The sequence below is a fragment of the Engystomops pustulosus genome, chromosome 1 (assembly GCF_040894005.1).
Source record: "Engystomops pustulosus chromosome 1, aEngPut4.maternal, whole genome shotgun sequence".
In the NCBI taxonomy this organism is placed as follows: domain Eukaryota; kingdom Metazoa; phylum Chordata; class Amphibia; order Anura; family Leptodactylidae; genus Engystomops; species Engystomops pustulosus.
In genome coordinates, this window is record NC_092411.1 from 209,098,972 (window position 1) to 209,125,013 (window position 26,042).

The following is a 26,042-nucleotide window of genomic DNA, read 5'->3' on the forward strand; positions in this document are numbered from 1 at the left end:
GGTTGCTTAGGGAGGGGCGGGAGCGGGCAGGGAATCAGCCTCCTGCTGATCTACTATGCCCCGTGGATGCGCTGAACAAAAAAAAAAAAAAACTTACCTCAGACTCCGCGTTCCTCCGGCTGATCACTGCAGCGCACACGGAGTAAGGTGTCCAGCGCTGGCAGCGTAATGACATCATTACGCTGCCAGCGCTGGGACGCTTACCGTCCTGTGCGCTGCTGTGATTGGAGTGACAGAGCAGGAAGTGTCAGCAGCCTGCTCTGTCATGGCTGTTAGCAGTATCGGAGCACAGCTCCGATACTGCTAACAGCCATGACAACCAAGTGTGGACAGTGGTTGTCCGCACCTGGCAGTGGTTGGGAGGATGGGGCGCGTGCCAGCAGTGAGGGCTCTGCGTGCCCTCTCTGGCACGCGTGCCATAGGTTCGCCACCGCCGCTCTATAGTAAGAAAATGCATCAGGTAGATTGAATCCACCTCTTTCTCTTTTGAGTTTTAGTCTATCGTAAGGGACCATCGCTTTTTTGCCTTTCCATAAGAAAGAAGTGTACAGGGATTTTATTTTGTTGAAAAAACCTAGGTATTGCTATTGGTAATGTTTGTAATAGGTAGAGTAACTTGGGCATTACAAATGTCTGTAGTAAATTCTTTCCTCCCATCCACGAGACATATGGTAGGTCTAGTGAATGGAGTGTTGTTGTTATTTGTTTTAGTAGAAGGATGCAGTTTTCCTTATATAACGAGGAGCAATTTGTAGTTATGTGTATTCCTAGGTATTTTAGTTTGGCAGTTTGCCATTTAAAGGGGTATTGTGTTTTAAGTGAGCTCACCGTTTGTGAGGGGGCGGTTATATTTAATGCCTCAGATTTAGCCAGGTTAATTTTGAAATTTGAGACTAGTCCAAATTCTGTTAATATTTTGATAATGCTTAGAAAGGCTGTTTTTGGTTCTGTCAGCATCAAGAGTAAGTCATCCGCAAATGCGGCATTTAAATGTATCGAATTGCCGACTTTTAACCCTTTGATGTCCTTTGTGGATCTAAAGGTTTGTAATAATGTTTCCATGACAAGGATGAAAAGTGTGGGGGATAAAGGGCAGCCTTGTCGCGTGCCATTGGAAATGTTAAAAGGGCTAGATAGTATACCATTTGCTTTTATTCTGCCATTTGGTTTATTATATAGTGACATTATTGCATTGATAAACTGTACAGGGATTCCAAATTTTTTAAGGGTTTCTTTCATGTAGGTCCAGTTAACTCGGTGAAATGCTTTTTCTGCCTCTGTGCCTTTTTTGTGCCAAGTAGTGTTAAAGGCATATTCTTTGAGTGTGCATAATGTATTGCATGTATGACCCTTGTGGAATTGTGGTTGCCTTCTCTTCCCGGTACGAACCCTGTTTGTTCCGGGTTAATCAGAGAGGGTAGATATGGACTTAACCTCTTAGCTAAGAGTTTTGCCAAGATTTTAATGTCTACATTTAACAAAGAAATTGTACGGTAGCTTCCACATTGTTCTAAATTTTTCCCCGGTTTGGGGACTATTGTGACGTTAGCCGCTAGAGCTTGGGGTGGTAAATGGCTGCCTGTGAGAAGGGAGTTACACCATTCTACTATGTGTGGGATAAGAACTGCCTGGAATTTTTTATAGTATCCAGATGGTAGTCCGTCTGGGCCTGGGCTCTTGTTTAAGGGAAGGGAGGAGATAATGTCTGTCACTTCTTTGTTTGTTACTGGTTCTAGCAGTGATGTTTGTGCGTTTTTATCTAGTGAGGGTAATTTTATTTTCCCAAGAAAAGTTTTGGTGGCTTCTAATTTCTGAGTGAGTTTGTTGAGGTTGAAGTGTTAATATTATATAGGTCCTGATAATAAGACCTGAATGCATCCAGAATGTCTGCAGATTTTGTCACTCTTCCTTTGTTTTGTGTAGTTATCGAGTTTATGAATGACGCGTCTTTGTCTTTCTTTATAAGGTACGACATGAGTTTATTTCCTTTTTTGCCGTGAGAGTAGTATTTGGCGTATTGGTATTGTTTAGCTGCCCTGATATTCAGATGGTTTAGCAAGTCTGTCCGCATGGTCTTTAGTTTTTCATCATGCTGATTTGTGTGTGAGCGTTTAGCTATGCTTTCTATTGCTGAGATTTGTGTCAGGAGCTTATTTAATTTTTCAGTTCTCATTTTCTTGATATTGACTCCTATCGCTTTAAGTTCTCCGCTAATGACCCCCTTGTGCTTTTCCCATATTATTGGTTTAGATATCCCTTCTGTTGTATTTTCTTTGAAGAAGGTTTCAATTCTAGATGTGATCTGTTTTATTGTGTCTTGTGAATCTAATAGTGTTTCATTTAAACGCCATATGTTTATTTTCTTCGGTATTTCTGATAGGGAAATAACCACAGAAACTGGGGCGTGATCTGATATGGGGCCCTATTTCAGCCTTGTTGATTGAGTCTATGTAGGCGGTAGAAGTGAGGAGATAGTCAATTCTTTGATGTGACTTATGGACGTGTGAATAATACGTGTAGTCTCTTGTAATTGGGTGCAGGGTTTTCCAGATGTCTGTGACCTCTATGCCCTTAAAACATTTGTAAATTGAGCTTAATGATTTTTGTGAGTGTGTTGTTGACCCTTTGGAGCTATCCCAAGTGGGGTTTAGTGCCATATTAAAATCGCCTCCTATTATCCTTATCTCTTCATGTATTTTGAGCAATGTCTCCTTCAGCCATCCAACTTGCTTGGCGCATAAAGGGCTGCTAATGTTACTGGAGAAGGTCCAATTTTCCCTTTTAGTATTACGAATCTCCCCTCCGGGTCTGACCAAGTTAGGGAATGTGTAAAAGGTACGTGTTTAAAAATCAATATGCTGACTCCTCTTTTTGCTTTATGGTAGGTACTGTGGAAACAGAATTTGTATTTATGTTTTGGGAACTGTGGTTCAGAGCCTACCTTAAAGTGGGTTTCCTGGAGGAAACAAATGTCTGTTTTCATATTTCGGAGGATGGTCAACATTTGTGACATTTTCTTAGGTTTATTTAGCCCCCTGGCATTTAGGGTTGTTATCTTAATGGACGTCATTGGAGTGGTGGAAAAGGAGACATCACTTCATTTGTTCGTGGGCGACTGGTGACTGGATGATAAAGCAAAGTTAGTGAACATGCTAACTAATAACAAAACTTTATAAACATAGTCAATTCTGATTTTAAAGGGTACATTCTACTAGGATATTGTAGTCCTCCTGTGTGGAATACATATGTGCGTACCCTGACCATACTAGAACACAGACTTTTAGATGCAATTTCTGGGTCTATGTTTTAGTACTACTCTGTAAAGCCTGATCTATTTTGCAGGCTGTCTTTCACGGCTTTATATGTATAATTTCACATAGGCAAATTTATTGCTCTCACTGACTATAAAGAGGGGAGGGGGGAGGGTAAGAATTATTGGGGGAGGGGGTGGTTGAGATTTCTAGAGGGAGGGAGGTGGGTAACCAGGGGTAGGTCCACTGAGAAGGCTGTGTTCTTGCCATTGCCTGGGTATTAATCAGTGGGTAGTATTTCAATCATAGTTTATTATAGTTTAGTGTCAAGGTGAGGTTGGTGGGTGTGAAAAGAGATTAAGGCTGGTTAGTTTATACGTTAGTAAGGAGGATTGTACAGTGTGAAGGGGGTATGTGGTTGGGGTGGGAGGGTGGTAAGAGGTGAGGAATGAGGGAGTTATTAGGGGGGGGTGTGGGGAGGTTTTTATGAAGGGGGGAAATGAAGGTGATCCAATGTATATCCAATTCTTAGATACTTAGGGGTTCATTTATGCTTGTCTTGATGTTTCAGAGTTCCATCTTCAGCTGCCTTTGCTCGTTGATTGCATGTTCTTGCTTCTAGGTGATTTTGACTTGGTGACAGTCGTCCATGTTTCGATCACGGGTAGCGCTGGCAAGTCCAGGTGCTGTTCTTGTACAGGCATCCAAGAGGTGATTGGCAATGGTGTCATATCTAGGATGTCCCAAGCTTTTTGCAGGTCCGCAGGTGTTCTTATTGTGCATCTTTTGCCCTGTGTCGCAAAACTTATGCCAAATGGGAACAGCCACCTATACATTATATTATGGTTTTTTAAATGGTCGGTCAGTGGGCGAAGTAGTCGCCTCTTATAAAGTGTGGAAGGTGCGATGTCTTGGTAAATAGCAATTTTATACTCTTCATGTTCTAGTTCATTTCTTCCTCTGGCAGCTTTGAGTATCGCTGCTGTGTCCTGGTAACTCAGTAGACCACAAATAATGTCCCTTGGTTGTTCGTCTGGTTTTGGTGCTGGCTTAAGGGCTCTGTGGATGCTCTCAATGATAATGCTATTAGCCCGATCCTCAGTGAGCAGGTTTGCAAAGATTTGTTTTGCTGTTTTCTGTAGCGTGTCATATGCATATATCTCGGGCAGACCCTTTATTCTTAGGTTTTTGCATCTACTTTTATTTTCCTGATCTTCTATCTGAAGAATCGCTGCATTCAGGCCATCTGCCTGCAGTGTGCTATGGCTGTGCTGAAATCAACTATGGCGGCCTGGTTGCTTTCTAATGTTTCCACCCTCTTCCCCACTGACCTCATGACCTCTCTGATAGCTGTTAATTCTTGGAGTACTGGAGCTAGCGCTTTTGTCAGTACCTTTTGTAGGACCTTCTTTGATAGTGGTTGTGTTCCATCCTTGTTTTGCTCGTTGTCCTGGCTCTCTGCCTCCGAGTCTTCTGGTGCATCTGATTCTGGCGGGAAGTCCAGCGCCATCTTGCAAGTTCTCGGCAGCGGCGATGTGAGCTTCTTTCGGAGGTATTTCTCTTGATTCCCTTGATATTTTCTGTTTTTTGGGGTATCGCAGATGTCTGTCCCTCTCTCCTTCCTGGATCTACCCATATTGGGTCAGTGGAGATGCTTAATAGCCGTGGGATTCAGCCCGCTTACGGGAGCTCTCGCTTCAAGCCTCCGTCCTGTAACGGGGTCCGACTCCGCCCCCCGTATATACGTAATATTTGACGTGTATTTATGATATTATCTGTATTGCATTTGGACCCTGCTTTTGTATTACTCTTTGGACCCCCACCACCAGTGGATTTTAATGGGTGTTTTTATGTCCTAGTGACGAAATGATTTTTGAAGTATAAAAATAAAATTGTGTCTACTGCTGAAATTATGTTGGTGGCCATTTTATCTTTTGATTTCTTGTAGCATAGCCTATTGTAGGTATTAATTAAGTATCTTTGTGTTTGGCTTTACAATAGACATAACACTTTTTCTGGTTTATAGGTATTAATAAATATATTATTGACCTGTAGGATAGCTCATCAATATCAGATTAGCAATTGTTCAACACCCAGCACAGCTATAAATTAGCTGTTATCAATAGTTTTACCTAGAAAATGGGAGCAGGAAGTATACGGCTCTATTCCTTGTTAAGTGCTGTGTATTTGCAGCTTAACTCCAAATAGTCTAGTATACAATATTTAAAATCAGCTAGGGGATATCTTAGCCTGGGCATTTATGGCATTTTGACTCCACATATATGGCTGGTGACTAAATGGAGAGGTTTTGGGAATATAATAGCTATTATGAAATTGAAGCTGTAGATTATAGACTACATTTCAACCTTTTTCATACGGAATACAATGGCAGTTAATATCCTTCTTGTTGATAGTTATCTGAGGTTTCCCATAACTGTATTAAAGGTTGCAATGATGAAAACACCTCCTACCATTAACCATGTCCTTGTTCCCAATCTGAAGGTTCTAGTAGGTGACTGCTAATGTATCATCTCATTCCCAAACGTGCTAATATTGCCAGATCTCCGGTGTCATTGCTGTGTATGATATCATTTCTACTAGAGGCAAGATAGACCAGTAATTACAATGTTCATTCTAAAGGGAAACAGCTCTAAATTATATTAATAATGTTCATTCTTTGGAAAGTGCTCTACAAATCTGCCTCAGTGTTATCAGTGTTGTAACCTGTTAACATGTTAAAATATTATATTAAAGTAGACATGACATGAGGTTTAAATTATATTTATATTATAGTTATGTGTTCAGCGACAGTCAAGGGACAATATCTGAAGTCAAGGGTCCAATATTATTATACAATAATCACACATCCATTTTTATTTCATCCACTGACATGTTGCTGTTCTATGTCGTAGGAACTAAATTTAGTCACAATCATTTGTGACTTTTACAGCTTCTTCTAGAATGTGGTAATGCTGAATTAAATTGTACCCAAATAAGCTAGGGAAGGACATATCTATATAGATGATTTGTGGTTACTGTATCTATCTACATCATCTAATGTTTATTATCAGTGACACTAGAGTATTTCTCTTCATGTATTACACATTTTTAATCAAGGAATAGCTTTCATACAATTGAATCACTGACACCCTAGCAACTGCAAAACTGTATATCTCATCATCTCATGAAAGCTGCAGGTTATAGATGAGCAAGACTCAAAAAGCTGGAGTGTCATAGAGTGCTGACCATGAACACAAGTAATGTAGGGCAAATAGGGAGGGGATCAATTTAGGCAATTTAGCATTAAAACAAACATAGCTGTCAGAAGGGGATGCCCCCATGATCAACAAGCCTTTCAAATAATGGAAAAAGTGTGCCTCTTAGTGTAATTGACAGCTTGTCGTACTAGACAATGGGTGGAGTTTAATTAGCTTGGCGTATTGAATGCTAGTATTAATTCATGCATGTTGGATATGCTGAGACGCTCTAGTCGGAGTAAAATCTTAGTAGAAGTTTCCAATGTTGCTCAGATATAGTTAATACGGTGGGTCCAGGTGTTTACACTACCGGGTACCCCTCCCACCCCGGTGGTTTTGGTGGAAAATCTGCAAAATGGACTGCTTTCTACATTGCTTGTCCCTTGTCTCCTGCTGGAGAAGACATATTAAATTCCCCTTAATATTTCACTAGGGCTGTATCATGAGTCAATGGATTACCTACACAAATGACACAAGGTAATTAATGGTGAATCGACTGAGGTTCTTTCAAGAGCCTGAATGTTTTTTTTTGTAAAAAATGCTGTAAGAAAGTTACAAGATGAGAACTGATTGGAAATATTCTTAAATATGCATTTAGTTTAATTGAATAAGAACCACTTGTTTTTTTTGTTTTTGTTTTTTTTTAAAGACTTTATTATGTTTAAACATCAAATTACAACAAATTACACAACCAACATCAATAACATGTTCTATACTTGACAGCAGACATAAATATTCTAACCGCTACCCACAGTAGAACATCTATAACCAATGTCCTTCACACATAAGGCGGTAGCCATAAATTCTATTCGGATTAACTTAGCTGCTTGTCAGATAATCTTCTTGAAGCCCCTATTTATTCCCCTTTCCCCCCCAACCCCCGCCCCCCCTCGCTGGAGGAGATCGGGCCCCCACAAAACAAAAAAAAAAAAAAAAAAAAAAAAAAGCACACACCAAAGGACACAACTCTATTTCTTCCAATGTTTCCAGATATCATTCAGACTACTGCCTTTTCTAAAGCGTTTCTCATAAGCGCATTCATATTCGCTGATACAATCGACTGTGTTTTCCCATTCCTTTACCGCTGGAGCTTTTCCTTCTTTCCAGTGTCTAACCAGAATCACCCTTGCCAGCATTAGGGACTTCAAAACTATATGTTGTTTCGACTTTATACTTATCCCCTCTGGGATTAAACCCAATAGGCCCAGGGTTACTATACAAGGGAGGGTACAACCAGTCCGGGTCTCGAGTATCTTAAAGATCTTGCCCCAGAATTCCCCGATCTCAGGGCATTCCCACAACACATGGAGGGTGTCTGCATTAAGATTATTACATCTGAAGCACTTGGAATTATCCCTAATCCCTATCGTACACATTAACTGCCGTGAAAAATACGTTCTATATAAAATATTCAATTGTACACATCTATGATTTACATTAATCGTGCTCCTAACCACGTTTTTATATATTTCTTCCCACTGTTCATTAGTGATCTCCCCAACCTGACTTGTCCATTTACGTTGACTAACGTGTCCCATTTCCTTATCAATCTGTTTTCGAAAAAAGTGATATAATTTTGCTAAGCTTTTTGGGCGACCCCCCCAATCTAACATACCTATAAAGGTGTTACACCCCTCAACTTTTAACCCTACCCTATTTTTTTCTTTGCTATGTGCGTGTGAAAATTTACAATATCTAAATCGATCTTTATCCCTCAAAATTCCAGCTTCTACCCAGAATCTAAAGGTGGGGAATTCCCCATGCAAACCCAAGTGCTCCAAGGCGGCGATACCTCTTTTTTCCCAGAACAGAAAATCCTCTATCTTATTTAGCTCCGGGAAATTTACATTCCCCCATAGGGGAGTAAAGGCAAGACCCCCTTCAATTCCAAGCAACCTCCTTACTTCTCTCCATGTATTCACCAAAAGTCTTGCCAATGGGGTATTCCCGACCTCCCGTCTATTTAGTTGTCCCGCCTCCAGTAATACAAATAATGAATTATGCCGACAGTTAAATCTAGTCGAGAGGGTTTGGAACAGCATACCCACTTTATTTTCAATTATATATTGCATCTGAGCTGCAAGAAAATAGTGGAAGAAGGATGGAAGAGACAACCCTCCCTTACTTTTATCCCTCATTAGTACTTCTTGTTTAATACGCACCCTTTTCCTCCCCCATAATAATTTATTTATGATTGCCCGGATAAGAGAAAACCATTTTTTGTCGATCCAGCAGGGACAATTACTTAATACAAACAGGATTTGCGGTAGTAAGATACATTTAATTAACATCACCCTCTCAGCTCGGTTTAAAGGAAGAGAGCTCCATGTATTTACTTTTGTTTTCACTTTAGTCAAGAGAGGGACCACATTCAATGTCAAATAATCCCTCACCCTGGAACTAATTTTTAAACCCAGATATTCCAGAGAATCCGCTATCTTCAGTTCTAGATTCCCCAGTTGGCTCAGAGACTTCTCATCTAGAGGCATCAGGATGGATTTCTGTACATTTATCTCAAACCCTGAATATCTTCCAAACTCATTGATCACTTTTAGTGCTTTCGGGACAGACGTTGCTGAATCTTCTAAGCAGAGAAGGATATCATCCGCATACAGCATGATCTTATCCATCTGTCCTCCATATCCTGCCCCCATAATCTCCTCACTTGCCCTGATCCTTATAGCCAGCGGCTCGATAAAAAGAGCGAATAGTAAAGGGGACAGGGGGCATCCCTGTCTTGTACCTCTAGTTAACGAGAAAAAGGTGGAGTAGTCTCCATTTACTCTGATACATGCCCGCGGGGCCACGTAGAATAATCTAACCCAATGCAGAAACTTTCTGCCCAAACCAAATCTATTCATCACCTCCCAGAGGAAGTCCCACTCCACCCTGTCGAACGCCTTAGAGGCGTCTAACGACAGGATGGAGCGGGCCCCCCCCAGGCCCAGCTGCAGACTCGCAAACAGTCTTCTTATATTTGTACTAATGTGACGCCCTGCCACGAAACCACATTGGTCTTTATGTACAATTTCAGGTACCACCATTTTTAATCTATTCGCTAGTACTTAAGCCAATAGTTTGGCATCCGCGTTTAAAAGTGATATCGGGCGATATGATTCCCTCTCTAGATGATCTTTATTCTTTTTATGTATCAAAACTATTCCTGCCTCGTACCACGACTCCGGAAGTTTACCTCGCTCCTGTGCATCCTCCCAAACTTTGGCCAGCAGCGGAATTAAGATTGACCCAAATCTCACATAAACTTCCAGGGGTAACCCGTCTAGACCCGGGGCAGCATTGCGTCTAGCGGAGCTTATTGTATCCTCGAGTTCTTTAACCGAAATAGGTTGGGATATCAAATTGCTCTTTTCTTCTTCTAATTTCGGAATACTAATCCCCTCTAAGTATTTTTTGATATGTTATCTGATGTGGCCTCTAAGTCCGATGAGTAGACCGACAGGAAAAACCTCATAAATTCATTTTTAATCTCGCTTTGACTAAGCACAATCTCCCCCGAACTATTTCTTATTGCTTTTATTCTATTGGACTCCTGATTTTGTTTTATTTTCTGGACCAGTCTTCTCGAGGTAAGTCCACTCTCACAGTGAGCCGCCTGATTAAAAAAAAATTGTTTTTGAATGGCTTTATTAGTAGCAAATTTATTATACCTTTCTTGCGCCTGTAGCGTATTATCCAAACTATTTTGTGTTTTATTCTCCTGAAACATCTTCTCCCACTTTTTAACTTCTCCCTTTAACTGTTTTTCTTGTTTTGCAAACTGCCTACGTAAATATATCACTTCAGAGTCTAATAGGCCTCTCAGAAATGCTTTCGTCGAATCCCATAATAAACCATAATTATTTATCCCTCTGTTTGCTGTAATACAGTGGCACAATTGACTCTTTAGCTTGTCCTCATCTGAAATTAGCGTCAACCAATGGGGATTGATCTTCCAAAATCTGCAGGATATTGCGTCCACTCCCGACAGCTCTAGCACTATCGGGGAATGATCAGATATCGAACGATTGTCATATCTCATCTTTTTAATCCGACCCAGAACCGAATCGTTCCCTAATGCTAAATCAATCCTGGATAGAGAATTGTACGATCGATTAAAACATGAGTATGCCAATTGATCCCCCGCAATATGTCTCCATACATCTGTCCAGCCTACTTCCTGGCAGAACCTCGCAAACGGAGTAGCCCCCGTTACCCGGGAAACTGGTTGATCCCTCCTCACCCGATCCAACCCTTCCGAAAACACAGAGTTGAAGTCTCCCATTGCTAGCAACGGGCACTCCCCTACTCTCTCTGAAAACTTGATCAACTGTAAAAGTACTTCGTATTTGAAAGGCGGCGGTATATAGATCCCTGCAACTATACATCTCATACCTTCCAGTATGCCATACAAAAAAACAAATTTACCATCTACGTCACATTGATAATCAAGAACCTGGAAATCAATGGATCTATGAATTAGTATCGTAACCCCCCGTGAGAAGGACGAGAAAACTGAGCTATACGACTGGCTTACCCATCTTCTCTCTATTAAACAGAGCGTCTCTTTCACAAGATGCGTTTCCAAAAGAATTACTATTGCAGGCAATTGTTTACAGATATAATTGAAAATAATACAACGTTTCAATCGATCCTTCATCCCTCTAATGTTCCAGGCAATAAATCTTATGGCTGACATCTCTCACAAAAAAAAGAGGAAAAAAAGAAAGAAAAAAAAAAAAAAAAAAAAAGGGGGAACCCTTACTACCTCCAGCGCCCTCCCATAGCCCCAATCCCTCCCCGCGCCATCCCCACTGTCCTACCATGGTAGCACTCTTCCTACTCGAGCCACTGACCCCCCGCCACCCCCCCCCCCCACAGACGCCGAACCTCTACAATAGAGCAAACATATATACTATTTCAGAGCCCCTTCAGATCCAGCCAGTCAGAGGCTTCTTCCGGGGTAGCAAAAAAATGGGAATGATTTTGAAAAATAACTTTAAGTTTAACTGGGAACAGGAGAGAGTACAAAATACCCTTTTCTCTCAGTCTTCTTTTAACTTCTATAAAACTTTTTCTTTTCTGTAAAGTCTCCTTAGAGAAGTCAGGGTAGATGGCCACCTTAGCTCCTTGAATCGTCAGCTCTTTATGATCCCGAGCAACCCTCAATATCGTGTCCCTATCCCTGGATAGGAGGGTTTTGCATATAATAGTACGTGGGGTGTTACCGGGAGCTTTTAAAACAAGAGGGATCCTATGTGCACGTTCAATTTCAAAATTAGATGAAAGCTGTTCTCTACCTATTTTTTCAAGAAGCCAATTTTTGATGAACTGGACAATATTTTCCCCTTCTTCCTTCTCGGGGACCCCTATTATCCGCAGATTGGCCCTTCTAGACCGATCTTCCATATCTGTCAGTCTATTTTTAAGGGAGTCATTTTCCCTTTCCAGAACACCTGTTCTTTTCTTTATTATCCCCAACTCCTTTTCCACTGTTAATATCTTCTCATCTGTCCTTTTCTGTTTTTCTCTAACTTTATTAAGGTCTTCCCTTAAAAGGGACATATCTTCTCTCAAAGCCCCCACCTGCTCCGTCAATTCGTTGATTGCCGTACTGCAATTTTTTATAGACGCTAAAATTTCTTTAAGCATCTCATTCTCTCCTCCTATCTCTCAATCCTCTCCGTCTCCCTCCTGTTCTTCTCCCTCTAGTACGGCAAACCTTGACCCCTGCGATCTCTGCTCCTCACTTCCCTGATTTTTCTGGGTTGTGCGTGTTTTTACCGCCGGGGATTTCCATAATTTATCTATTTTCACTATATTTTCCCCTTTACCGGGGTTCCCTTTTTCTTTCGGAGACCCTGCTCCTGTCGATTTGCGTGATGTATTCTTAGGGGGCATAATGGTGCTCTTATTTCTCAATGTTACTTCTACTGAATACCCGCAGATTTCTCCTTGGTATCCCTTAGGCACTAAATACAAGGATGCAAAAACATTCACAATTCTAAACTTGGTATAAACTTCTAAACAGGTATATACAGGAACGGTTTCCAAAGTAATTCTAAGGGCCCCACAGAGACACTTAATTACCAAGATACGATCTAATACAAATAGAGTATTACAGTACAATGCGTCAAATCCACAAACAAATACATATACGACAGTAGAAAGTGCTTAAGTGAACGGAGATCGATAATCCTATACATTAAACATTTGAGATTTCATAATATTGCACCTAGCCCAACACTATCAACCAAAAAGAAGCGACGTAAAACCTAAAAACTAATTAGCAGAGACTCTATTTTCCGTCACTTGGTATGCCAAATAATTAAGCTAAGAGCATAGGATGATCCCCTGAATTACTCAATCCTTATTCGTCAGTATTGCACACAGCCGAACAAATAGGTGTAAAAATATAATCAATCCTAAGTATTGACCAAGATTCAATTGCCCGCCACGCGGACTAAGTTAAGGAGCTTAAGCAATCTCAATGGAGTGATCTAATACATTACTCGAGCATTATTCATCAATATTGCACATAGCCAACCAAGATTAATAAAAGTTAAGTAATAGAGAGAAAAAATTGTTATTCATGAATGCTATCTAGCCACAGTTCTATGCCGTCCCTCCAACTGAGTTAGACTGATTAAGTAAACTGAATTAGAAAGTCTTTTAAACACAGATTGTTCATTACTGTTGCACGAAGCCAAGCAGAATTAGTAAAAAAGCAATGTTAGACATAGATGGAAAAGCTCAATGCTTTAGCAGGGAATTAGTTAGTCGAGTTAGTCCTCCTTATTCTGCGTGCACAGATTAGCAGTACAGTTGAAAGCAGCAATGCATACACCTCCACTCGCCAAAAGCACCCAAAGCGAGACGAGGTTAGGCATGAGCAAAATACCATAGGATAGAAATTCCTCGTCTCCCAATGAATGCTTAAAATGTTCCTTTGTAGAGTAAAGTGTTCTAATACACTTCAGCAGTGCGAGTTAGTTTATTCATTCATTAGTTGTTGTTGTTCGTTAGTCATTAGTTTAGCGCACAGCCGAGCATTCAGGGCAATCTAGGCCAGCCTTACATAAGAGCTTTCAAGAAAAAATAGCGTAAAGCTTATATATAATATAGGCAGGTAGCGAATATCACCACCATGCCTGTAGCGATCTCACCCAACCGGTGCAGGAAAGCTTCCTTCAAGGCAGGCTATTCCCAAGCGTGTATCAGCCGGCTTGTAGAGCAGATAGGATCAGCTTCATAGAAGACGGCCACTGGTCCGGCTCGCGACGTCGCCGCTGAGGACTCCCCAGTCCCGGCACTCCCGCACCGAGGCTCCGGATCTCTCCGCCCGCGACAGCGTTCCACCGAACCCTTGACCTTGTCCTTGTCGGCTGCAATGTCCGTCCAGCACGCTCGGCTTAACTTCCGGGGCCCGGCATTGCTCCGTAACTCCTGCTCCCTATACACTCCACCGGCCCGCTCCGAGCAGCGCGACCGACTCGCCACCTCAGCGACCGGCCGAATCAGCGCCTTCGCTCAGGGCCCCACCACACATCACGACGAGGTCCCGCGCCGAGAGGTAAGGGGGAGGGTAGGCGGCAGGCGTGCAGCGTGACTACGTCATGCCGTTACGCTCCTCTCCACCGACGAATAAGAACCACTTGTTAATACAATTCAATATTGTGCACACACAGTATTCTATTGCACTCCATAATTTTTGTAGAAGAGTGGGAAAATGGGTGCTATGGGTGCTATTGAGCAGATTTGGAATTGGCTTTCAGTATTTTTCTCTGGAAGTTTGTAATAAAATTGTTAAAAAGGACAGATCCCTCTACGGTTTTTTATTAAGTCCTCAATATTGAATTGTTTTGAAGCAGAAAACTATTTAAAAATGACTAAAGCTCTAGAGGTAGGGTTGTGTAGGTTAAAGATTCAAGCCAAGTTGTTAAAGGGGTTGGCCACTTTACCCCATGTTTTTTGTAAAGTGTGAAAGTGTGGGGGGCAGGATAATAGGTAATTTACCATATATATTAATACTTCTGCACCAATTTCTTGATATGTAAAGTGAAGCCTCTTGTCAGTCAGACATTCCTGACCATAAAATGGCTGCAGATAGAGGGTCTTGTGATCTCTGACTGAAGATTGTTCATGGACAGTTAGAGATCACATGACCCTCCATCTGCAGTCATTTTATGGACAGAAATGTCTGGCTGATGAGGTAAAACACAGGAAGCTTCACTTTACATATCAAGAAAGAAGAGCAGAACTATTAATAGATGTATATTGGTAAATCACCTAATATCCTGCCCCTACCCACACTTACACACACATTACAAAAAACATAAGGTAAAGTGTCCAAACCCTTTAATAAAAAGAAGCTGGGGGTGACTGTCAAACCACAGGTGTCAAACACAAGGCCTGTGGCAACTTGTAATAATAATAAAGCTTTGCTAATAAAGTCCCATCATATTTCACAGCACTTTACATGGGGTACATATACAAATAAAACAAGGCATTACAGAATAATAACATAATCAGATGAGACAATTGGAGAGAGAGCCCAGCTCCCTAGAGCTTACAATCTATGGGGATGAAGGGGTGAGGCAGAAGGTGTGTTGTCCAGGTCCCTGACACTACTCCATGCCTAGTCATTGTCTGACAAACTTGCCAGATTTTTTCGATGAGTATTTGAGTGCCATGCAATACATCAGAGGCTGTGGCAGGAATAAGGAGGTAAGAAGACCAATGGCTACTGGGGAGCAGGAATGTGACCAAGCCACAGCGGAGCAGGCACTGGGACTTGAGCTTTCTGGTTGCACTCCAAGGGATGATTGTAATGATAACCCTGTAAATGTAACTTCTTGTTACAGATGCAACACTGAATACCATGACTTGACCTTAACCCGTTAACCAGACATGAAAACTCAGTCTCCATTGTGAGTAAATAGAAGGAGTCACACATATAAACTCACTTTAAGTCATGTTAACCAGTGCTACATTTGTATGGCTACAATTATACAGAACTAAATTGACATTTGACCCTTTTAAGGCAACTGCAAGGCTGATGTGACTGTCAGTCAAAATTAATATGACACCCCTGGTCTACATTGTTAGAATGGAAAAACTTATGAAAAATTAGTAAATTGGAATATAATAAAAAAAACATAGGGTTTTTATTTCCACTCCAGTCAAGCACTTAAAGATGGTCTTGGGAGGGGGGCTTAGGATTTTAATGGTTTAGAGTCTGCTTTATGAACATCTTTTGTCTTTTTTTATATTTTTTTATTTAAACTTCTTTAAAATAAAATTAAAATATGTTTCATTCATCAGAACCTTGGAAAATCTTTTTTGTGAAAAGTGCCATTTTCTATACATAGTGGGTACTGGCTGCTCAGGCATACAAAGAGTTTAAACATAGCAACCAAAGCAAGTACTAAAAAGAAAATAGGAATACGTCAAAAGAATGACAGTCTTCTATAGTTCTTCTTATCACAACGCATAATATGCCAATGTCTACCAATACAAACAAAGCCTGAAGAGCATTAAGTAGAAGGCAGGCTGCACCGTCATATTGAAATCTTCTCTATTCTGCACCATGTATAACACGTTATATGTTAAGACTCAAAGTTTATGCACAGAGGCAAAATATGAGCAAACAGCTGCTAAAGCTTGAGTTGTTAATTTGTCAGCCAAAAGTGCAACAAGAGTTCTCAAAGGGAACAACACTGCATTGAGTTGTGTGATTCACAGAATGCAAATAATTGTGGACTCAAATGTTTTTTTTTAACAACTTTATTTTTTTTTTGAGACAGTAAGCTGAACTTTTCATAAACTTTTCATGTTAAGGATTGCCAAAAACAAGATTATTTTTTTACAGAATTTTTGCAAACAAATATTACTTTACAATAGCTTTGGAAAAGGGGTATAAAAGCAGCATTGGATAACATGGCTGGCCTAACCCATTAACCAGACATGATAACTCAGTCTGTAGAGTAAGGGAATGGAGGGAACTGCCCATTTTCTCCATGTCGTGTTAACCAGTGCTGCATCTGTATTCTGTGCAGAGAGTCGTTGTATACAGATAACTTATCCTAAAAATATCTATTAGTATCAGATCTCTGGAGATAAAACACTCAAACCCCACTCCAATCAATTGTTCTATGCTGCTTAAAGGGATATTCTCGTCTGGGCATTCACATCCAGATTCATTAATCTGTCATATATAAACATTTCTTCAATTAGATGTTATTAAAAAATGTTCCTGTGTGAAGATAATTTCTCATAGTCATATGGTCCCTTAGAAACAAAACTGTGTCCCTGGATACGACCACCTCTGCTGGAGGGTTTGCACAAGGAAACAAAAAGTTTTTATATATGAAATGTCCGTGAGTTATTGCATGTCCCACAGCCGTCCTGTGGTAATGATCACTGAATCCAGGTGGTCAGAAAGGACTCAATAGCACATGTCTGGCCATTGCTGCCAAAATGTGGGGTGGTCGTATCCGAGGAAGCTATCTTGTTTCTAAGGGACAACATGATTACATTTATGAGAAATTATCTTCACAGAGGAACATTTTTTTTTAATAACATCCAATTGAAGAAACGTTTACATATGGCAAATGAATTAAATTAAATGTGAATGCCCAGATGGGAATACCCTTTAAGGCACAAGAGAAGAGCATAAAAAAGCTAATTAGTACAGGGTCTAGGTGTCGCTCCTTCACCGTTTAGCTATAGATTATTACTGAGCATAGTCTCCAGCCTTACCAACTGTTGGGATGTCTGATTTGGACAATCCATTTTAGTAAAGGTCCTTCAATGTGAAGCATATTGCTTATTCCGATGGTAATCACAACATGCAATTTCTCCTGCAAATTAAAATTTATTCTACTGTATTGTTCATCTTAGCCAAATGCAACAAAAATTCAAAAAAATTTCTTAATATATATGAACCATTATTTGACATTTATTCTGTGACATCTTCTCATTCTTCTTTATCTATACTCCCAAACCTCTTTCCACTAATTTCACCCATACACTTCACCAAATACAACCCATATTTACATTTAGGAGCATTTTGTCTGTACTTTGGTAAAAGCATTAAAGAGATGATAAAGGTTTTTAATTATCCATCAGCAAGTGATTTACAAAAAAGGAAAATTCTATTATCAATTGCCACTGAATAATTAATGTCCACTATAGAATAAGACCAATGTTAGTAGACTGTCGTGAGGTAACAAACCAATATTTATGACCAAGATAAGAAGCCTAATGCTTGCTGCTCCAATAATGGAACTTGTTGTACATGTTTTCCTGAATATTTTATACTATATATTGAAGCAAATGTTGCCCTGCTATGATGGTGTGCATTTTTTGTGTAAATGACCTATGCGCCAACAACTGGATCTTTCACACTTGTGTAGTTTTTCTCTTCCGTGATTTTCTTTGAAGCCTTACTGAACCATTGTTTTCTATAGGTGTTTACACATTTTCGTTTTTTTCCACTACTCGGTTTCCATGAAAATAAATGTAGAAGCTGTCCTATTTTTATTATGCATGCAATCGCGGTAGGCAATAGAAGTCAATGGGGCAGATTTATCAAGCAGTCTGAATGTCAGAATATTTCCAGTTGCCCATGGCAACCAATCACAGCTCAGCTTTCATTTGACCAGTGCTCATGAATATTTTAAAGGGGAGCTGTGATTGGTTGCCATGGGCAATTGGAAATATTCTGACTTTCAGACACTTGATAAATCTGCCCCAATGGGTCTGCAGAAAAAATACCTGGTGTTAGCTCTATTTTTTCACAGATGATGCTGGGAAACCAGTTGTTATGTTTGCTAACCATTGTTAAATCTTGAGTTTTTCTGTGTACAGAAAAAAACGCAACATAGAAGCATAACGGATGTGAAAAAATGGATGGACACACAAAAGACATGCAAGAGACACACCATTGGGAATTGCATAAATTTGACAGCACTGAAATCATAACACACCACCCATATAGGGTGGTGACTCATATAGGGGGTGACTCATATTCCAATAAATAGGGGTTGAGCAACACTTTTCCAAACTCAGCTGCTCTCATAATCAAGTATAGAAAATAGAATAACAAATCTTCAAACAGAAAGAAACAAAATTCCATATATCATCATAACAGGTGTCATTTTTGGGCTCTTTCCAGTGATTTAAATAATTTCTCACACTACAGATATTATAATGCTTAGGTCTGCATAAAAATACACCTGTGTCCTAACCTCACGTAGAAGACAGGATGACACAATATTCTAAGATTGCACGGAAGAGAGATACTCAAGTGAATTTAGGTTAAAGATAGATGATATATAGATAGATAAATAGATAGATAGATAGATAGATAGATAGATAGATAGATAGATAGATAGATAGATAGATAGACATAATAGAGTCACAGTTAAAGGGAGGATATCACAAAATGCCATCTTTTCCTACTTACTGTTCCAAGGAAATTGAGTCACATGTATTTAAATGTAATTTGACAATTTTGAAATTTTCACAGAAGAAGCTAGTTGCTAAAAATACATCTGAAAATCTTTACATTTCATATTTTCACATGGTACAAGTTACTTCCTTGGTTGACTTTTTTATAATGTATGAAACAAATAGTCTTATAGAACATTGAATATATAAAAGTTCTCTTATTAGAAATAGCATTTTTATGTGTTTATGTTACCCTTTAATAAATATATACAATGCTCATTGAATGGAGCTGAGCTGCAATAAGACTTTCAATAACCCTTTAATGACCAGGCCCTTTTTCATTTTTAAAATTTTCCTTTTTCACTCCCCACCTTTAAAAAGCCATAACTTTATTTTTCCATGTAAAGCGCTGTGTGTTGGCTTGTTTTCTGCATATCAATTGCACTTCATAGTGATGCTATTCAATATTCTATGCCGTGTACTGGGAAGCAGGACAAAAATTCCAAATACAGTGAATTTGGAGAAAAAATGCATGCATTTGCGCCATTTTCTTGTGAGCTTGGATTTTAAGACTTTGACTGTGTGTCCCAAATGACATGTCTACTTTATTCTTTGGGTAGGTTCGATCACAAGAATACCAAATTTATATAGGTTCTAAAATGTTTTTATATATTTACAAAAATTAAAAACTCATATACTAACATTTTTTTTTTCATTTTGCCATTTTCTGGCACTAATAACTTTTTCATACTTTGGTGTATGGAGCTGAGGGAGGTTTCACTTTTTGTGACTATGATGAAATTTTCAATGCTACTCTTTTAAGGACTGTATGACCTTTTGATCACTTTTTATAGAATTTTTTATATTTTTCAATATGGAAAAAAGTGGCATTTTTGACTTTGGGTGCTATTTTCCGTTACGGGTTGAACACGGGGAAAAACCATTATTATATTTTGAGAGAGCAGGCATTTTGGGATGCGGTAATACCAAACATGTTTGTGATTTTTACTGTCGATTAATATTTATATCAGTTTTAGGGAAAGGGGGGTGATTTAATTGTTTAGGTTTTTTTTAATTTAATGTTACTTTTTTATTTTTACTATTTTTCACACCCTCTTGGGTACTTTAACCCTAGGTTGTGCAAATGATCCTACCATATACTGCCATTCTACAGTATAGCAGTATATGGGGATTCACCACATCATTTATAACAATGTGCAAACTGTACATTGAATAAATGAGTTAAAATCAGATGTTGTAAGACCCGAGGCTGTAATAGTAATTGATTGATGCCCCCCGACGACTTCACAGGGGGCGGCAATCGAATCCAAGGTACCAGCGTCCACGTGCCGCTGGAATTTACATGCCTCCGGGAAAGCGCCGACCGTGCAGTGGCCTTCATAATTCTTAAATGGAAGATATTTAGTATGACCACAAATCTTCCTTGACCGAGCCGTACTTCCAAACTAAGCAATCCTGGGATAGAGCCTTAGTGAGAGAGGTAAAGAAGAACCAGAGATGCAGTAGGGAAATGGGAGAAAGTTTCACAAATTCAACTATCACTACAGCCCTCCGTCTGTTGGGGCTTTATGGCAGAGTGTGCCAACGGAAGCCTCTCCTCAGTGCAAGACATATGAAAGCCTACATACAGTTTAAAATACAACACACCAAGGACTCCCAGACGATGAAAAAAAAAGATTCTCTGATCTGATGAGACAAAGATTAAACTTTTTGGTGTTAATTCTAAGAGGTGTGTGTAGAAAACCCGCACTGCTCATCATCTGCCAAATACAAGCTCAACAATGAAACATGGTGCTTGCAACATCATGCTACTTGGGTGTTTTTAAGCTGCAGCCACAGGATGACTAGTTGTATTTGAAGGAAAGATAATTGCGCCAAGTACAGAGGTATCCTGGATGCAAACCTCTTCTCGATTGGCCCAGCTATAACCCTGACCTAAACCCAATTGCATTTCTAGAGAGACGTGAAAATGGCTGACCACCAATGTTCACTATGAAACCATTATTCACTACATTAGATTGACTGGATCATCTCTGATAAGCCAGTTTCTAAAACTTCTATCAAGCTATGAAATGGTCTCAATCAGACCACTCACAACTAATTAAAAAAATAAATCAAAATTTTGAAATGCACTTATATGTTAAATTATAATTTTATATAATAAAAATAATCAAATACAACATGAAAACACAAAAGCAGCATTTCCATACTTGGAGCCAAATTAAGCCATTAAGCCTCAGTATATTGCAGCAGTTTCCACATTCATCTACTGTGTGGTTTCCCAGCTAGTTCATCTTCCCTGTCTGTTAGCACAGTATCACTCCAGTACTCAACTCCAATTGTTTCACTTGCTACAAGCAGGAATAGTTCATCCTCCCTCCTAACCTCCTGTCTGCTATACTTCAGTCACCTTCATGTTCTACCTCTGTGCTGACAGAAAGCCTGGGGATAAGATCATCTCCTCCAGCGGTGTAACTAGGAGAGGAAGGGTCCCATAGAAAACTCCTGAATGGGGCCCCACTTCCAACTTAAAAAATATACACTTACACTCACCGGCCACTTTATTAGGTACACCATGCTAGTAACGGGTTGGACCCCCTTTTGCCTTCAGAACTGCCTCAATTCTTCGTGGCATAGATTCAACAAGGTGCTGGAAGCATTCCTCAGAGATTTTGGTCCATATTGACATGATGGCATCACACAGTTGCCGCAGATTTGTCGGCTCTACATCCATGATGCGAATCTCCCGTTCCACCACATCCCAAAGATGCTCTATTGGATTGAGATCTGGTGACTGTGGAGGCCATTTGAGTACAGTGAACTCATTGTCATGTCTAAGAAACCAGTCTGAGATGATTCCAGCTTTAAGACATGGCGCATTATCCTGCTGAAAGTAGCCATCAGATGTTGGGTACATTGTGGTCATAAAGGGATGGACATGGTCAGCAACAATACTCAGGTAGGCTGTGGCTTTGCAACAATGCTCAATTGGTACCAAGGGGCCCAAAGAGTGCCAAGAAAATATTCCCCACACCATGACACCACCACCACCAGCCTGAACTGTTGATATAAGGCAGGATGGATCCATGCTTTCATGTTGTTGACGCCAAATTCTGACCCTACCATCCGAATGTCGCAGCAGAAATCGAGACTCATCAGACCAGGCAACGTTTTTCCAATCTTCTACTGTCCAATTTCGATGAGCTTGTGCAAATTGTAGCCTCAGTTTCCTATTCTTAGCTGAAAGTAGTGGCACCCGGTGTGGTCTTCTGTTGCTGTAGCCCATCTGCCTCAAAGTTCGAGGTACTGTGCATTCAGAGATGCTCTTCTGCCTACCTTGGTTGTAACGGGTGGAGATTTGAGTCACTGTTGCCTTTCTATCAGCTCGAACCAGTCTGCCCATTCTCCTCTGACCTCTGGCATCAGCAAGGCATTTCTGCTCACAGAACTGCCGCTCACTGGATGTTTTTTCTTTTTCGGACCATTCTCTTTAAACCCTGGAGATGGTTGTGCGTGAAAATTCCAGTAGATCAGCAGTTTCTGAAATACTCAGACCAGCCCTTCAGGCACCAACAACAATGCCACGTTCAAAGGCAGGTGTACCTAATAAAGTGGCCGGTGAGTGTATATACACACTCTTTGCTCATACACACATTTATTCCCTCATGTGCATACATATAGAGCATACACACACATACAGTGCCATATACAAATATTCACCATATATACACATATACAGAATGTACGCTTCTTGTACACATCGCATATATACACATATACAACATATATAGATCACATATATGTTATACATAGATCATGCTGTACAATGGACACCATAATATGTATATAATGGTGCACTTCCTTCATTCTTTTGTACCTCCTGACACTGCGGGACCATAGGAGCTGATATGGCTTATACCACTGTAGTTATACCCCTGATCTCCTCCCTTTCCCCTACCTTGCTGCAGGATGTAAGCAAAGGGCAGAGCTGGCATGCCTCTGGATGTCTGCAACAATGTACGGTATTAATGAGTGCAAGGAGGAAATGACTGATACTTCTGATATCTTCAATTCACCCCAACTTTTCTACACCACATGGGAGCTACCCAATGTTCAAAGATCGTGGATTCTGGTTATGCATTTGATATTATAGGTGGCAAAATCAGCTCAATAATACGTCATATGACTAGCTAGAAAAGCAAGAATCTGCTCAGAATTGACAGAGAAATCATATGTTTAAGGGTAAGTTTTCACCACCGTAACCTCCCAAACCTACAGTACCTTCTTCTGTAATTTGTACGTCCACTGAAGGTCTTTTCAGCATATTTCTAGATTGCAGCATGAATGAAAAATCATCTCTTATTATTTTGTAGGATGCAGTCAGGCAGCCCCACCAGGTAACCCCGCCTCCTGCAATCAGTTTGCTCTGCCTACTCCATGCATCTGACATTCCAGCCCCCAGAAGTATAGAGTGGGCAGAGCAAACTGGCTACAGGAGGCGGGGTTACCTTACTGCAGGAGGCGGGGTTGCCTGACTTTGTACAAAAGAATAAAATATGAATTTTCATTTATGCTACATAATTTAGAAATAGATTAGGGGTTGTAGTTATTACAGAAGAAGGTACTGTTTGTGGGCATGCGGGGTTAGTCTGGTGACAGGTTCCCGTTAAGGTAATGTGTCTTTCATGTTATTAAAATGATGAAGCTTTGGTTAAAAGTGATCAGTGAAATCCGCAATGCTCAGATCCTAATATAATGTGAATCAAGAATTTGTCATACTTTCACACTACTGTTCCTTGGACATGGGGAGCTGGAAGACCTCTGTTTCTAACAGGAAAAATGTAAGACTTCCATAAGTAAAGGGCAGAAGAGTAACATGATGATGGACACCATTAAGTATGATGTAAAATTATCTGATGCGTCATTTCTTGATCTTAATTTTATTTCTCAAGCTATATCACAACAATATCTATCTATACACAGTTGCAGTACATAATGTATGTTTATGGCATGTTGGACAAGATGACTGCAAACCCTTGTATGTTTTAAACCTACATCTTGAAGGAAGAAGGCTGTCACTGTTGTTCATCAATGAACTTACCTTGTCTATGTATCACCATCTATGACAAGAACCTGCACACTGAGAAATCCCCAAGCATTCCAACTAGTATTTACAGCTGTGTTCTGAATCACAAATTGGAATCTAACAACCTCTTGTGGATTTATAATGTAACATCTGACAAATGACAAGCATAAACCAGCTGCCCAACTTATCAGGCAACTAGAGGATTGTAAACTACTAAGGCCTGGAAAAGTGTAGACATACATTAAAGTTCTAGGTTTTCTATTTTCTTCATGATATCATTATTTTATAAAACATCTTACAATAAAAAAAATGACTATGTAAGAAAAAAAAAAGAGGTTTGTTTTGACATTTGCTAAATTGATTGATTTTTCTTCTTGCTTGGAATTGCAACGTGTCTGATGATCACAACACTTTACTAGCCTATATTGATCTTCAAGTGTTCATTTCCTCAGATATGTGAAGCCCTGGCAGAAATATCATCCTTAACACCAGTGAATGATTTTGTCTCCTGTGAAATTGCCTCCAAAATACAGCAGTAAGAACTCTGCCTGCAATAAATCATCCTTATAATTATCAAGTGAAGAAAGCCTTCTTAAGACAAGTGACATATTTTGGTCCGTTCTGAACTCTGTCTCCCTCAGAGCAATGCTAGCACTCAGTAAAAGATGAACCCAGAAAATCAATGGCCTGATTTATTTGCAATCTTTAAGAAACACACATACAGTGCAAGCCTGATGTCTCAATATTGAAAGTCTCTGGTCTGCACACGCAGAAAGGGATGCATAGATATGTTAATTGTCGGGGAAATCAATCACAAGAGGGCATCCATGCTACACATAGAATATTTCAATCACACTTATAAAAGAGAACATACCACAAAAAAAGAATAATAACAAGGAAAAACACAAGGGGAATGAATATATTGACTGCAAGAGCTCATTTCCTCAAAACCTTGGAGACTATGGAACAGACAGAGGAGAATCTTCATATCGCTAAAATATTACAGACATGCAAGGTGTACATACATCTCGGTAAACTGTTATATTTAGTAAATATACAAGATATAAGATATAAATCATATAATATATTAAAGAATCCCCTTCTACTAATAAAGAAATATTATTATAGAAATATCTATGTAGCTGATGTATATACATATAGATAAATAAGTAAAACCTTGACAATTCTGACAGTATAATGGTAACTACTCTTTGTATTACTGTCATGAAGAAACTTGTAAATGGATGAAACCCTGCACTTCTTAACAGATGCAAGTAATGGAAAGTTTCTTGTATGAAGGTATGAGAGGACTGTTGGTAATACCTGGATATTGCCTGGGTCATGGTGTCAGGCTTCCTCTTGATGCTTCTGGAGAGAGGGGTAGGGTTAGGGTTTCCAGTCTTGTGTGGGACGGTTCAGCACCAGGGTCAGCGCCTGGCAGGAGGAGCAGGGAGGGGCAGCCTCATGCTGGGGGAGCACCCTGCACAGCTCCGGCAGGCGCTATATTCAGTGCTGAGCTGAGTGTCCCTGCTACCTCCAGCCTCCTCTCCTCCTCTGCTGCTCTCTCCTCCTGCAGCGGGGGAAGGGGCTCGCTGGCTCCACTGCTGCAGCTCTGTTTGGCTGAGTCGTAATGACAGACACTTTTTTGTGTCTAGTCTGTTCTTGCCAGGAGGCAGGGGGCCTGGGGAGGAACACTTGTGCATTTTGAGAGGGTCTAGCATTGTGTATACAGGGAGTCAGTGAAAATGAGCAGCTCTGAGTTGGAGGAACAACCTGAGGTCAATCATCTCACTCCATTTCATGCCTGAGAGAACCCTAGATATATGACAGCTGCTTTCTAACAGTATAGAAGAGAGTTATTATATTTGATTGTCTTTATTGTTAATCTTATACACGTATTTTAATGAACAAGAAGACATCTGTGTATGTGAATTAGACTGTAGCACTTGTCCATACAGATCACATTCCTATTATAAA

At 40.1% G+C, this 26,042-nt stretch overlaps 1 protein-coding gene across 1 annotated transcript in view; it reads right to left on the reverse strand.

Moving 5' to 3' along the window:
- LOC140071620 (bifunctional heparan sulfate N-deacetylase/N-sulfotransferase 3-like) overlaps positions 1–25,723 on the reverse strand; it is a 215,078-nt gene extending 189,355 nt beyond the window's left edge. The window contains exon 1 of the mRNA XM_072119202.1: positions 25,389–25,723. The gene's annotated coding sequence lies outside the window, so the exon portion shown is untranslated. The remainder of the gene's footprint in view (positions 1–25,388) is intronic.
- Between the last annotated feature and the right edge of the window lie 319 nt (positions 25,724–26,042).